A 13546-nucleotide genomic window follows, 5' to 3' on the forward strand; every position below is an offset into this window, starting at 1 on the left:
ATATATATATATATAAACACACAACAGGCTTCTCTCAGTTTTCATCTGCCAAATCCACTCACAAGGCTTTGGTTGGCCCAAGGCTATAGTAGAAGACACCTGCCCAAGGTGCCATGCAATGGGACTGAACCTAGAACCATGTGGTTGGGAAGCAAGCTTCTTACCATACAGCCATGCCTCTTCATAAATAAAGAACAAGACAACCGAGCACTCAAGGATTGATTGGTCAATAAGGTCTTTTGTTATCAACTAAATTATTTTAAAGCAACATTGTGATTAATGACAGTTTTATCTATTTACAGTGATAAACAGCTTTCAAATAATGTCATACTGAAATATGAATAAAGTTAGAAATTTATTTCTTTATTGCCCATAGGGGGCTAAACATAGAGGGGACAAATAAGGACAGACAAGGGTATTAAGTTGATTACATCGACCCCAGTGATTAACTGGTACTTATTTAATCGACCCTGAAAGGATGAAATGCAAAGTCGACCTTGGCGGAATTTGAACTCAGAACGTAACGACAGATGAAATACCACTAAGCATTTTGCCAAGCTAAACTTGTTTCCAAATTAGATTGTTTCATTTAGTAATAAGCAGATATCAAATAATATCGCATATCAGATATTAAATATTAGAACATATTTGATAGCATTAAAAGAATGCCTTAAAAATTAACCTTGGAATGTCTCGAGATTAATCTTGGACCTCTTATATACCTTTGAATGCTTCAACCTATTAACCTTGGAATGCCTCAAAAATTAACCTTGGCCTTCTAATAAGCTTTAAAACCCTAAAAACGTTTTCCTGGATAAACTTTACTCTAATTTGGGTGCATTAAATGTATTTCTATGTCTTCTATGCCATTAAATACGGTTCTTTAAGATCCTGAGAAACCTGTTTAAGATATTCAATGACTGTTTGTTTGTGCATGTGTGTGTGTGTGTGTGTGTGTGTATGATGTTATGGTAAAATATTTTTTATTTACAATACTCGTAAAATACTCAGGCAAGAACAGTGTATGTGGTATTTTAAACTTATTTTGTTCAATTTGATACAATAATGAAAATATAAAAAAAAAAAATTGTCTTATAGTAATTTGATCAAACTTGTGTAAATTATTAATTAATACAAAGTTAAATTGCTATTAGTAATATTTCACCTTTTTGTATTAAAACCGATGAGAATAACAAAGTATCTTGTATTTGTCATTAAAAAAAAAGTTAAATTCATCATCCCCATTTAATGTATGCATTTACATACTAGTTGCATGGGTCACATGAAATATATTGAGGGAGGTAGATTTTCTACAGCCAGATGCACTTTCTGTCATCAACTGTCATCTGTTTCTAGGCGAAGTAATATTTCTCCATTGCCAGACATGTTTCCATGGAAGACTGGAAAATGGAGGATACCACTCATGAAGGTAACACTTATTTACAGCTAACACACAATATCAAGTTGTCAAGGAGATAAAACACGCTCACCTCCATATATATATATATATATATATTATCATCATTTTCAGTCCAGGAGAAGTGAGAGACAAATAAGATTTATTTCCACATGGTTACAGCCATTTCATAATTCAATTTCTGTTACATCATTGACACTGAACTGATTCAAAGGTGCATACACATTATATACACTTCACATATACAGTTTATGCATACATACATACAGATATATGTGCATATACAAATCAAATGTATAATGGCATAAAAATGCACCAAAGTGAACAACTCTTCAGACCATTTTCCAGGCATCCCAGATTCATTTCTAATGCACAAAGTAAAATCAACTTATTTTATATTTGTATGGTAAATTGAGAGAATTTTTAAAGAGTCCATTGCAAAAAAGAAATCTTTAAAAAAAATTATAGGAATTTTCTATGTCAAAAAGAAAAAATGTTAAAACATGCAGAAAACCAATAAGAAGGGTTTCATTAGAAAAAAGTTTAGCAGTTCAAATGTCAGTAAAAGGTATAGTTTGTAGACACTAAAATTTAGATATAAGCTAAGAAAAATGTACTCAGTAACTATTCACACCAAGCCAGTTTCTAATTATTTCAACCACGGGTATCCTACCCCACAATGAAATGCGGAAAAGAGAAATGCTGATGCCAAATGAGAACAAAGATCTATTAGGTAGAATTAGTTGCGGGATGTGTGTGTGTCCTGTTTGTGTTTGTTCCCCACCACTGCTTGACAAGGTTTATGCTCTCATAGAATAAGTACCACTTTAAAAATATGCACGAGTGTTGATTTGTTTGAGTAAAACTATTGAGGTAGTACTCTAGCATGACCACAGTTCAAGAACTGAAACAATTACAAAATAAAAGTCCAACCAAGTTCTGTGTGATATTTACATATAGTAATGCTAATCAGTCGAGGTTGCACAGCCTAGGTTAGGGTGTTGCACCCATGATCACATGATTGTGGTTTCAATTCCTGGACTGAGTGGTGATTTGTGTTCTTGAGCAAAACACTTCATCTCATGTTCTGCAATCACTTTGACACCTGATGTGTTGCACACCTGTTCAGGCAAAGACAATTTGATGTACGTTTAATCGCTATTAGCAAACCATTTATGCAGGTTGTTCAGCAAAAAACTGTAGAACCATTCTTCTTGGACTATGAGAAACCATCATCATCAACACCAATATTGATTAGCACACTAGGGATCACACTCCACAGTGCATGTACATGTATTGATTTGTTTGACTGAATCTTTGCATGCAGTGCCCCAGCTTGGCCACAGTCCAATGAGTAAAACAAGTGAAAGATATAAGATAAAACAGTGTTTGAATTAGTCCTCACTCTCAGCTGCTAAAACCAAGTATGAGAGAGAGAGAGACAGAGAATGAGAAAGACAGAGAGAGAAAGGTGAGGAGAGAGAGGGAAAGCAGGAGAGAGACAGACAGACAGAGACAGACTGACAGACAGACAGAGTAAAAGAGACAGAGAGGGAGGGAAGGAAAGAGAGGATAGAGAGAGGGAGAAAGAGAGAGAGATGTTTTTGAAATGCTTAACACATTAACTTAATTCAAATTAACATACTTAATTTAATACTTAAAACAATTACAATTATTCAAGGAGAGTAAAAATGACAACTCAACATCTCAGTTAATTGTAATTAGATCATAATTCTTAATATTCACTGACACTTCATAGTTATTGCCCCTTCCAGACTGATCAGATTTAACCACATTTTGCTTTTTTTGTTTTTTTGTTACATGTTTTTAATCTTTCCTTCCATCCTACAGAAGAAGCTTTAATTTATTAAAATTATTTTGCTGAATGCATTAAGATGCTTTTATTTTTTTTTGTACATGCTTAGCTGTTTATTTTCTATGCATATGGCATCCCTGTGCAATTTCTCCCCAGTTATCAAAAATTGGGACAAACTCCAGCATAATCCCAATAACATATTCCGCTAATGACATTGGAGACAAAAAATAATAACCAAATAAATTAATTAATAAAAGCTATAACACACATAACGAAAAAAAAAAAAAAGGTAAAATACATGTAATGAAGTTGATAAAAATGAAAACCAAACAAAAAGCAACAAATATAAAAATCACGCGAGATGAAAGATTTGAAATACAATTAACAGATGTTGTATCCCTTTAATGTCACCAGAATTAATGAATGAAACCAATCAGGAAAATACTATCTTGCTTTAACACCATCACTGCTTTCATTTACTCCAATGCCAGCACAACTAACAAGCCCATGCCACGCACCAACCTATGGCCATCACTTCATTTGCAGATACCAATAAATAAATAAATGAATATATAGATAGTCAATGAAAGAAACATATATAAACTAGATAAATAAATACTTCAATAATTTACTGAAACAAAATCCATTTACTTATCTATTAGCTGCTATCATCAAAAGAAATACTGCCTCGAGGATTACACACAACAGTATCTTGAGAAACTAGGATGCAACAGGAGCGAATCACAAAATTTCAAATGAATTTGTGTATGTCTGTATGTGTGTGTGTTAGCAATGATGGGAAACAAATATCTTGCTAATATAATGATAATTGTTTTTTCATGCAAAGGATCTAAGCAAAGCGCTCAGTAAACATGAAATGAATTCAAGCATAGAGCAATGCCGTAATGAAATGTAATGATGGTTATAAATGTGAGGATGCTAGAAAATAAAACCATATTATACATATGAAGGCTTATATTTATATATATATATATATACGTGTATGTTTGTGTATATACATTATATATATATATATATATATATATATATATATATATATATTACGTGTATGTTTGTGTGTATATATATATATATATATATATATATATAGGCGCAGGAGTGGCTGTGTGGTAAGTAGCTTGCTTACCAACCACATGGTTCCGGGTTCAGTCCCACAGCATGGCACTTTGGGGAAGTGTCTTCTACTATAGCCTTGGGCCTACCAAAGCCTTGTGAGTGGATTTGGTAGACAGAAACTGAAAGAAGCCCATCGTATATATGTATATATATATGTGTGTTTGTGTGTGTGTGTGTGTCTGTATTTGTCCCCCCCCAATATTGCTTGACAACCGATGCTGGTGTGTTTACGTCCCCGTAACTTAGCGGTTCAGAATAAGTACTAGGCTTACAAAGAATAAGTCCTGGGGTTGATTTGTTGGTCTCTCGCTCAACTGTGCCCCACATGTAGTAATCAAGGGGTCGCAGTCTGGGGAGTTAGGTGGCCAGATGTCAGGGTGATGTCAGGCTTCAAATTCCGCCGAGGTGGACTTTGCCTTTCATCGTTTTGGAGTCGATAAATTAAGCACCAATCAAATGACTGAAACAAGTAAAAAGACTAAAAAAAAAAAGAATAAAAAATGAGTATATATATATTGTCATGAAATTGCCAAAATGAATGAAAATTTGTTACTCCTCCGTCCCAGACTGGTCAACAGAAGAGGGCCAATTATTCTTCATGACAATGCTTGACCACACGTTTCACTAATAATGATCCAGAAGTTGAGGGACTTGCCTCAAAGTTCTTCCCCACCCAGCTTATTCCTCAGACCTTTCTCCTACCGACTACCACTTTTTCAAGCACCTTGATGGTTTCCTGTGAGAGAAGGAGTTCAAAAATCAAACCGATGCTGAAAGTGCATTCAATGAGTTCATCAGCTCCAGAACTCCAGATTTTTATTTTACTGGAATAAACAAACTTGTAACTGGATGGCAAAAATGTGCTGATTGTAATGATACTTACTTTGATGAATAAAATCTCTGCATTGTTGAAATATATTGTGATGAATTTCATGTTTCAAAACGTTGCTTACTTTTTACTCAGCCTGATATATTCAATAATGACACTCAAAGCAAACATCATTTCAGTCTAGTCTATTGGTTTGGGGCAAAGTATTTCAAAGTCATTTGCCCAAATCTCAAGTAGATCAGGACTTCTTTTCTTGTTTCAAATATTGAGACTAATGATAAAAAGAGCCCTCCAAAACAACTTCATGTTTGTCTCTAATTACAGACAGTAATTCAAATATTTCAACTTCCTTTGAAATATATTTCAACAGTGAGGTAGATGTGTGTTTATGTGTATGCATGTGTGTGAGCATATACATATCTCTGTTTTACATATAGACACACATACACACGCAAGCAAACACACATAAATATGTGTGTGCATGTGTGTTATATATACGTACATGGTGCGGGCATGGCTGTGTGGTTAGGAAGCTTGTTCCCAGCAACATGGTCTTGGGCTCAGTCCCATCACGTGGCACTTTCAGCAAGTGTCTTCTGCTATAGCCCCAGGCTGACCAAAGCTTTGTAATTGAACTTGGTAGGCAGAAGTTACTGCTGCATGCGTACATGTGTGTGTAGGTGCTTTTGCCTCTCTGAGAGAGAGAGAGAAGGATATATATATATATATATATATATATATATATATATATATATATGCAAAAGGTTTCTTTCAATTTCAACCAACCAAATCCACTCATAAAGTTATAGAAGAAGACACGTGGGACTGAACCTGGAACTATGTGGTTGGGAATCAAGCTTCTTACCACACAGCCATGCCTGTGTCTATGTACGCATTTTTATACATGTATATACATATATGTCGTCGTCATCATCATCACCACCGTGTACATATACACAGACAGAATGCAAGTATGTTTATATGTACATACACACAATGATCTGTTTTGCATGTTTACATGTGTATATTGCTTACGTTCACTTTCATATATGCTCATTTACAATCGTCTGCCTCTGTGTGTGTGTGTGTGTGTGTGTGTGTGTGTGTGTGTGTGTAGGCATGTGATGTATGAGTACATGTGATGCATGCAGGTGAGCATATCTACTTATATAAACACACTTCAAACCCATTCCTTGAATTTTTAGCAACTCACCCTATAATTTTCTGTAGAGATTTGATGAATGTATCTGATAGCTGCATTTGTTACCTTGTCATTTACATGGCTTATTGACTAGATTAATAGATGAGTAGGTTGCAGAAGGCATCCACAGATTTTACATTGCTGCCCAAAACTATGCATATCTTATGTTTACTAACTTAACAGTCACTTGATCTTTCACTTAACGATCATCTTACATTGGGTAAGGTACTAGTTATAGGGCCAAGAGATTAACAGCATGAATGTCAAAATATAACTACAAAGACAATTATAGGTTTTGTGATATTAAAGGAATAGGGGGGAAAAGTGTTATCTAACCCTACCCTGTCAGATCAACAGGTCAACTCCCACCTAGATATTCAGGTAAAATATCAAGAGGGTGCTGAAAAGTTCCTGGTCTTAACGGTATTGTTAAAGGCCTGGTTGGCGGTCCAACCTTTCAAGATCTTTTTCAGGACTTAGGAAAACTGAAGGACTGCTGCAATAAGTGTGTGAATCTGGGAGGGGAATATGTTAAATATATTCCTAATTAACTGATCATCCTGTGTTTTCTTTTACCAAAAACCAGGAATTTCTCAGCATGCCCTCATACACCCACTCTTGTAAGTAACTTGGGCTTTATTATTTAATAATTTAATGTATCCCTTTTTTTCTTTTTTTCCTTTTTTAGATGGGATTTGATCTCAATGAGGTATATCTCCTATTATTGTTTCACTTTTCTTACATTAACTTTGTACCAAGAAATCTATGATCGAAGTCGTTGCAACCATGACCATTCCATCTGTTTGAAGTAGCTATGAATACATTGTCGACTGTGTCCTTCCAGGCTTTTTTTTTTTAAAGATGATGGGAAGTGATTTTAGCAAGATTTTTTGCCATTGTTGTTTCGCCAAGGCAACCCTGATCAAATAAACTTATTGTCAAAGACATATACAACCACAAACATTCAAGAACTACATTATCTAGCGTGTCCTATTTTTTATTAAGATGATGGAATGTGATCTGAGAGAGGTGTGACTTTTTGAGAGAGGTATGCCTTTTTGAGAGAGGTGTGCTATTTTTGGCAGGTCAAGTGACCATGTCTAGAGTCTACTCCAAACTTTCCTTTGACCTTTCTGCATGGAACAATAAGTAGTGACATTTGTAGTATATAATTCAAATACAACGAGTGACAGTCAAGAGTGGAAATCTTTTTTCCTTTTTTAATTTAATTTTTTTAAATTTTTTTTTTTACCAGAAACTGAGAAGTAAGCAGGTTAAAAGCTTGAGAGAGGAGTGGGTAGCTGTCAAAATTAGAAAGCCATTGAAATTTTGAGTTAATCTATTGTTACCTTGGACTGGCTCTTGTGCAGATGGCACATAAAATACACCATTTTGAGCGTGGCCGTTGCCAGTACCGCCTGACTGGCCTGCGTGCGGGTGACACGTAAAAGCACTCACTACACTCTGAGTGGTTGGCGTTAGGAAGGGCATCCAGCTGTAGAAACTCTGCCAAATCAGATTGGAGCCTGGTGTTGCCATCTGGTTTCACCAGTCCTCAGTCAAATCGTCCAACCCATGCTAGCATGGAAAGCGGACGTTAAACGACGATGATGATGTTGGTTTCAGATGAATGGGGTTGAAAAACAGCCTACTGTCAGTTCTCTTCGTCAAGTATCATCCAATCTGAAATACCCGACTTTCACCAGTTCAACCTCTCTTCTACTTGTTACAGTCATTTGACTGTGGCCATGCTGGAGCACTGCCTTTAGTCAAGCAAATCAACCCCGTGACTTATTCTTTGTAAGCCTAGTACTTACTCTATTGGTCTCTTTTGCCGAACTGCTAAGTTACGGTGACATAAACACACCGCATCAGTTGTCAAGCGATGTTTGGGGAGACAAACACAGACACAAACACACTCAGACATATATACATATATATGACGGGCTTCTCTCAATTTCTGTCTACCAAATCCACTCACAAGGCTTTGGTTGGCCCGAGGCTATAGCAGAAGACACATGTCCATGGTGCCATGCAGTGGGACTGAACCCGGAACCATGTGGTTGGTAAACAAACTACTTACCACACAGCCACTCCTGCGCCTTGTGCTTTATTTAACCTTTCTTCATCCCTGGTACCTTCCATTATTGCTACATTTTGCATTATCATCAAGCATGAGACATTAATTCACACTACATATTCAATACCAGCACATACAACTCCTTTACATTCAACAACTGATAGTCAAAAATTCCATTTACTATCTCAACTAAACTGTTTTCTATTTCTCCAGTAAATTAATGTTACATCTACATGCCAGGGTTGCATGTCCGGCCCATTTAAAAGTACCCTTGATGAGTCAGGTGATATGATATGCTTGAGAAAACCTGTTGAGTCAAGTAAAACCAAAATCGTAGCTGTGGCTAGTGCCCCCTGACTGGCTCCCATGCTAGTGGCACATAAAAAGCACCATCCAAATGTGGTCGATGCCAGGACCACCTGGCTGACTCCTGTCCCAGTGGCATGTAAAAAGCACCATCTAAACGTGGTCGATGCCAATGCTGCCTGACTGGATCCCATGCCGGTGGCACGTAAAAAGCCTTATCTGAACATGATCAATGCCAGGGCCGCCTGACTGGCTCCTGTGCCAGTGGCATGTAAAGAAGGCTCACACTCTTTACACATGCTTCACATGGTCTGTTCCATGCAAGACAGGAAAAATACTGTTGCTTTCATCCCTTGAATTTCTGTCTTCCATTCCATTTTTACTTCGAATATTGAGCTCTCTCTAAAACTACCTCTAGTATTAAATTAGTTACAGAAGTTATCGGCTGCATCTAGCAAACCAATGACTACAATTGTTTCATATAGTTTGTGTGCTTAAAACAGTGTTTGTTTTTCAAATACTCAGAGATATTACTATATCATTTATTTATTTAGTACAGGCATCACGTATACAGTATTCAGTTATTTCCAACTCACTTCTTTTCATAGATCTACGTCTCTAATTACACATATTTTATAACATCCGTTACTAATGCACACTTTAGTGCTAGCCAAGTTGACAGTTAAACATCTAGGCAAAATTTTCATTAAAGATTCAAAAGATTTTTGAAGATTATTTTTGAAACAGATATGACAATAATAAATGTCTTTAACATTATGCTTAGCTATTAACTCACAGCTTTTCAGGAATACAAACAGACCATTCATGGAACATCATTGAACATAGGCCCAAAACAACAAGATAGTACGTAATTTATTGTCAGGGAGCAAAGCAGAGAAATTTTATTATATATATATACATATATATGACGGGCTTCTTTCAGTTTCCATCTACCAAATCCACTCACAAGGCTTTGGTTGGCCCGAGGCTATAGTAGAAGACACTTGCCCAAGGTGCCACGCAGTGGGACTGAACCTGGAACCATGTGGTTGGTAAGCAAGCTACTTACCACACCCATACAGCCACTCCTGCGCCTACTGTTTTTTTTTTTGTTTTATCTACATCCATTTAGGATCAAGAATTTATGGTTGTAAACATCCACTGAGTTAACTAATGTTTGACAGTGATAGCTGCGAACTAGTGAACATAGACAATCTGAAAGAAGCTGATTAGTGAAAGTGAAAGTGAAATCTAATGTTGCAGAAAAGCACCAGCAACAGTGTCAGGTACCAAATAACTATCATTCATGAAAATTTGTGCAGATGTGGAAATGATATGATAAACAACAACATCAGCTAAATTTATATTTCATTTTAAACAATAACACAGAAATAACAACATATTATATTACACTGAGAACATATTATATTACACTGACAAACAATTTGAAATATTTTCTAAAAAAAAAAAAATGAACACCAAATTCTAATACATTGAAAAATATTAACAGAAGACAATCAAATTAAAAACTTAATGAAGTGTATTTGAAAAATTAGAGTGATCTTTTGTGTTAGAAACATAATTGAAGCATCAATGAAGATAATTAAAAAAACCTTAATAATGGGGAGTATACAAAAATAACTTGTCTACCCGGAATGACCAAAATGAATAAGTTAATACATAGCAGTAGGTGTTGTTATAGATTCATCTCTATTTTTCAGTAGCATCATTTAGTTACCGTATTAATGTAGCATCAGTGAAAATATGATATCTATTATAAATCAGGAAAACTACGCTTTTCTTTGTATACATTCCCCATTATTGTTGGCTTTCAATTTCATTGTTTTACTTATGTATCCCTATAATCAACTCTTCATAACAATGAATCATCATTTCAAGAGAACACCTTCACCAATAAAATGTTCCCAACCCCCAAAATTAATTCAGATTAATGTCTCAGGAGATGCTATTTTGATAGACAAAAGTGAAATTGAGATCTAAGATAGAATTATTGATCAATCTATTTGTTTTCCAAGTAACAGTGCAATTTCCGCAATGACTCCTAGTATTATTGGAAGTAGCAAAATAAGAAATACAAACAGGGCTATCTTAAGAGCTTTATAGGCCCTATGGCGAACTAAAATACTTGGGTCTCTACAAACACAACCACTACAAAAACTGTAATTTGTATAAATATAATTATAGAATTAGAAACTGGACTTCTCAAATCATCAAAAGGATAGGATAAAAAAAATTCTAGTGTTATTCAACTTCATTAAAAGATCATCCCTGTCTGGGATGGTTGAGAGTGTTGAAAACTAATCCCTAAAAAACATAGAAGTTTGGAGAAATATCTTTCCAGTTTCCAGTATAGTATAGTAATTCAAGTGCTTGATAAAGTAGAATAGTACAAAATGAGGAAATTATAGAGGAGAAAAAAAAAAAAAGAAAAGATTTGGTTTCATGAAAAAGAAATTTGTACATATATGTAATAATTCCAAAACTAAATAGAAATCTGTTTTAACTGTTGTGAGATGTAATTCTATAATTAAAACTAAATTAAAAATTCAAATTTTGCAATATATATATATACAAGTACTTACTTGTTCTCTCATAAAATAAGACAAAAGTTTTGACGCTGCAGTTTAGGAATGGCAATACGTGTGCATGCATGTTTGTGTGTCTTGAATTGCAAGTTGTCATTGCCAGGTCCTTGCTTTGGTCATTCACAGAAGAAAGACTCAAGAGAATTTGAACAAGAGACAACTATTTTCTATCTATCTCTTTATTGCTCTTCCTTTCTATCTATCATTTTATATATGGATACATATACATAAACACACATTTGTGTGTGTGTGTGCGTGCACATAAATGTATGTGCATATATATATATATATATATATATATATATATATATATATATATATATATATATATATATATACCCACACATACACATACATTAATAATAAATAGTACTGAATTTTTTTCAGGAGTGTTTTTCCTTTTTTTCTCTTTTGCCTTGTTTTTTTTTAATTATTTTCTCTGTTTAATTCAATATTCCCCAAGAAATTTTAGTTGCTTTTGGGACTGGGTAGCTAGCTGCTTTTTGATTGGATAAATTGGTATCATTAACACAAAGAAAACAGTGGTTAATTATCATAAAAGAGAATCTGATACATTTTTTAAAGAAGTCAATATACGAGGGGGGTGCTGAAAAGCTCCTGGCTTTGATGGTATTGCAAAAGGCCTGATCGGAAGTCCAACCTTCCAAGTTCTTTTACTGGGCTTTGAAAAACTGATGGACTGCTGCAATAAGTGTGTGAATCTGAGAGGGGAATATATTGAATACAATCATAATTAACTGATCTATCTGTATTTTTTTTACCCAAAACCAAAAACTTTTCACCATCTCTTCATATATGTTTTTATATTGATAGAAGGCCTCTTCACACAAGAATGTTGGGATCAGGAGGTGTGAGTTCTGTGTATATAGTAGAGAGCCCTCAATATCTGGGATGCCCAAGGCCATTTCCCCTTTTGTCCTCTCCAGCTCCTGTAAATCTGGCTATGAGTTCAGTATAAGCTTACAAGTAAAGATAGTGACAGTTCAAATGCATTCAATCATAAGTCTTCTCGATTAAGACTGCACTGGGGGTTAAGCAAGAACTACAACCAATGTAAAACCTGCGTAGTAAGAAATGTTTATTCTCTTTGGTCAAGATTCAAATGACAAATGATCATAAATATTCCCAGCTGAACTTGGGTTATAAAAAGTTACAATGTGGAAGTATTACAAGCGCTAAAAAAATCAAAAGGTCAAATTAAATTATTAAGTATAGAATCCTTTGAAAACAAAAGCAAAAAAAAATCTCTCATATTGACATTATCACAGAAATACCACAGTATGTTATATGCAACTAACAGACAAAGATGACGACGGTAGTGCCACCACCACCACCTTCCGTCTACCAGATCCACTCACAAGGCTTTGGTCAAACCAGGGCTATAGTAGAAGACACTTGCCCAAGGTGCCACGCAGTGGGACTGAACCCGGAACCATGTGGTTGGTAAGCAAGCTACTTACCACACAGCCACTCCTGCACCTATATATTTATACTGAAAAATTCATTATCTGAAAGTCTTCAGTCTTTGCTTTCTCCCTGCTTGCATGTATACACATATATGTATCATCTTCATTATCATAACCAGCCGAAATTGCAAAGATAATCTGGAACTCGACTGAGGAAAGAAAACTCTGAATGACCTGTCCTTGTTTTCTTTGTATCGTCTGTCTGAATGTTTTGCATTCTTGCCCCATTTTTGTATTTTTTATATATAAAATATAGCGGCGTACATACACTTTGGTCTCATATATATATATATATATATATATATGTGTGTGTGTGTGTGTGTGTGTGTGTGTGTGTGTGTGTATAAACTATTTTATATAGAGAATGTTAACATTAACAATACTTAGAAACAAGCCAGAATTGGCGTGCTCAAATTGAGCTATGTTCACAATTTATAATTTCAATGGAGGAAATACAAGTGGAAAACCAGAAGAACATTATCTATCATCCAGCAGAATATTCAATATATATGTGTATTCAATATATAATGTCAAAGAAAATACACATATATAGTGAATATTCTGTTGGATGATAGATCATGTTCTTCTAGTTTTCCACTTTTATTGCCTCCATTCAAATTATATATCTATATCTATATCTATATATATATATATATATATATATATA

At 34.9% G+C, this 13546-nt stretch overlaps 1 protein-coding gene across 2 annotated transcripts in view; it reads right to left on the reverse strand.

Moving 5' to 3' along the window:
• LOC106874937 (NAD(P)H-hydrate epimerase) overlaps positions 1-13546 on the reverse strand; it is an 871776-nt gene that overhangs the window by 524880 nt on the left and 333350 nt on the right. Inside the window, exon 1 of one of the 2 annotated variants that reach the window (XM_052974457.1) lies at positions 11390-11481. The exons of the other annotated variant lie outside the window; for it this stretch is intronic. The gene's annotated coding sequence lies outside the window, so the exon portion shown is untranslated. Of the gene's footprint in view, positions 1-11389; positions 11482-13546 lie in introns of those variants that run through there. 2 annotated transcript variants of the gene reach the window in all.

Source organism: Octopus bimaculoides, chromosome 18 (genome assembly GCF_001194135.2).
Source record: "Octopus bimaculoides isolate UCB-OBI-ISO-001 chromosome 18, ASM119413v2, whole genome shotgun sequence".
NCBI lineage: Eukaryota > Metazoa > Mollusca > Cephalopoda > Octopoda > Octopodidae > Octopus > Octopus bimaculoides.